At 42.6% G+C, this 3,012-nt stretch overlaps 1 pseudogene; it reads right to left on the bottom strand.

Moving 5' to 3' along the window:
* Window positions 1-685: 685 nt before the first annotated feature.
* On the bottom strand, window positions 686-975 carry LOC113220718 (annotated as a pseudogene).
* Between the last annotated feature and the right edge of the window lie 2,037 nt (window positions 976-3,012).

Genomic DNA, 3,012 nt, shown 5'->3' with positions numbered 1-3,012 from the left:
GAGGGCCAAATCCAGATCAAAAGGAAAGCTGGAAATTAGGGAAATCACAAGCATCCCACTTGTGACACCCCATTTCCCAAAAGCTCCCAGATGAGGGAAGAGTGGGGAGTCACATGAGGGGGGCTCGTGTGAAAGGGGTTTGAGAAGCAGGTAGATCCTGAGATGCCCTCACCTTTCACCTGCTGGAGCTTGCCACCTATCAGGGAGAAACTTGGATGTTCACTTGGTGGGAAGAGTTCTCAACAGAGAGCAACGTTGAAGGTCTTGAGAAGTGCATCAAAACAGAAGGACCAAGTAGCTGTCACCACACAGCTTACTGAACACAAAGATACCCAGCCCACTTCAAACCCTAGGCTTTCAGATCTATTGATGTCAAACATTTAGTGTCCAGGCAGAAAACTAGAATTTTCTTTTTTTTTTTTTTTTCCACATTTAATAAGATTCTTCCACTTTAATGCATAAAACCCTTTGAAATCAGTGTCAACCAGGAAAATTCATGTTAGAAAAAATTGTAATGAGAGCTAATATTCTATATTCAGAACATCTGAGAAAGCATTTTTGACTATTACAAAAGTTTATTTAACAAAAAGTCTAATATGAAAACGTATATGACCTAATTTTTACATCATAGTAAAACAGGCCCTATGGAGACAGAACATGGGTTTCTCTGCTGAATAGCCATCATTTACACTCTTTCCAAGGCTTCTAATATCATGATAGTATTTCCTCGTATTACCACCATTCCAATATTGTTCTGTTGCCCACTAGTCGCCATCTCCACACATTCATCTGTCACAAGGTTCATAAAGGGATCAAATCCCCGCAATATTCCTTGGACATGTCTGCCACCATTTAATTTCAATGATAACTTCTTGTCCATAAATTTTTTCAACTCGGGAGGGTGAGCTTTGCTCATGGCGTATACTCCGCGGGCTCAGAGATGCCTTGGAACGGAATGCACGGCTTCCCTCAGGCTCCCGCGGTAGGCCTGGCGTCTTGCGTTTGGCCTCATCGACCTAGTTAGCCCTCTTTTTTTCTTTTCTTTTCTTTTTTTGCTTTTTTCTGGGGGGCGAGGGGGTTGGGGACAGAATCTCACTCTGTCACCTAGGCTGGAGTGAAATGGTGCCATCTCGGCTCACTGCAACCTCTGCCTCCTGGGTTCAAGCACTTCTCCTGCCTCAGCCTTCCGAGTAGCTGGGGTTACAGGCGCCCACCACCATGCCCACCACCAATTGTTGAATTATTAGTAGAGACAGAGTTTTGCCATGTTGACCAGGCTGGTCTCCTGGCTGCAAGTGATCCGCCCGCCTCAGCCTCCCAAGGTGCTAGGATTACAGGCATGATCCACTGTGCCCAGCCAAAATTAGAAGAATTTACAGAGAAGTATCTAACCTGACTCAGGGAAAAAACCTAAAGATGCTGACCTCAGAGTTTCCCTAGCAGATAAAAGACCAACTTATGTTATTTTACAGTGAAGCTCAAAATCATGAAGCCCATCTAAATGCTCAGAGCTCCTAACACCTTTTTGTCCTCCTTTCTTAATCCAAGCAGCCAAAAATTACCAGACGTCTGAGGAAAGCATCTAACATGGAAGAAAGGGAACAAACTAAGCAAACAAATGCACAAGCATCTGAAAACAACACAGAATAAACACAGATCATGCAAGAAGTTTTCTGTCTGTCTTTCCTTCTTTTTTTTTTTTTTGAGATGGAGTCTCGCTCTGTCGCCCAGGCTGGAGTGCAGTGGCGCAATCTCGGCTTGCTGCAAGCTCCGCCTCCCGGGTCCATGCCAGTCTCCTGGCTCAGCCTCCCGAGTAGCTGGGACTACAGGCGCCCACCACCACTCTCAGCTATGTTTTTGTATTTTTAGTAGAGATGGGGTTTCACCGTGTCAGCCAGGATGGTCTCGAGCTCCTGACCTCGTGATCTGCCCACCTCGGCCTCCCAAAGTGCTGGGATTACAAAGGCTTGAGCCACCATTCCCCACCAATGCAAGAAGATTTTAAGAAACAAAACCAATCATTAATATCTTCAGAGAGATAAGAGAAACAATAACAAGATACTATGAAAAATAAATGTTTAGTGTGTTGGAGGGTTCCTAATTATAGTAGAAATTTTAAAACTCAGAACAAGGGTTAGATGAAAAAGTTGAGGAAATCACCCAAAAATTAAAATAAAAAGACAGATGGAAAACAAGAGTGAAAAGAAAATAATAATAATAATAATAATAATAGGATGAAACCTAGATCTGAACAGAAGTTTCTGAAAGAGAAAAAAAGGAAATCTACAGGGAAATAATTTGAGAAAATATCTCTCACTAAAAGACAAAAATTTCCAGATTGAAAGAGTACCTGGCACAGTGGATGAAAACAGTTACACATCAAGGCACTACAGTGTGAAATTTCACAGCCCAGGGACAAAAGATTTTACAAGCTTTCAGGTAGAAAAGACAGTCACTCATACAGGGTATGAATTAGAACGGTGCCACATTCAACAGCTAGAAGACAGTGTAGCCAACTTTTAAAATGCTATGAGAATGGCATCCAGGATTTCTATATCCAGCCAAACTATCAATCAAAAAGGGTAGAATAATGACATATTCAGACATGCAATGTGACATGCACCCTTCTGCCAAAACCTACTGAAGAATATACTCAACCTCAGCGAGAGTGTAAACCAGGAAACAAGAGATACAGCAAGGGACAGCAGAAAAGGGGATCCCTAAGATGATGGGAGGGGATGTCTCAGGGCAGGCACAGAGCCCCAGCATAGAAGGAAGTGAGTCCAACCAGATTGAACCAGCATGACCAAGAGAAGGAGAGGTATCATCATCAGAATCCCTGTTGCTATTTTGTTATCCTTTTAACCTGAGAATTCAATCATGTTAGCTTGCCTCAGATTCTTTTCTATATGTGATTTGTTTTGATCATGAGACTTCTGACAGCCCTTCAATGTCTGTCTGAGCACTTTCCATTTCATCCTACAACATGATTTACTTTGATGTTTGCCTAAA

The sequence above is a fragment of the Piliocolobus tephrosceles genome, unplaced genomic scaffold (genome assembly GCF_002776525.5).
Source record: "Piliocolobus tephrosceles isolate RC106 unplaced genomic scaffold, ASM277652v3 unscaffolded_10248, whole genome shotgun sequence".
In the NCBI taxonomy this organism is placed as follows: domain Eukaryota; kingdom Metazoa; phylum Chordata; class Mammalia; order Primates; family Cercopithecidae; genus Piliocolobus; species Piliocolobus tephrosceles.
The sequence above is the reverse complement of the archived record's forward strand: the minus strand, read 5'-3'. Positions and strand labels throughout refer to the sequence as shown.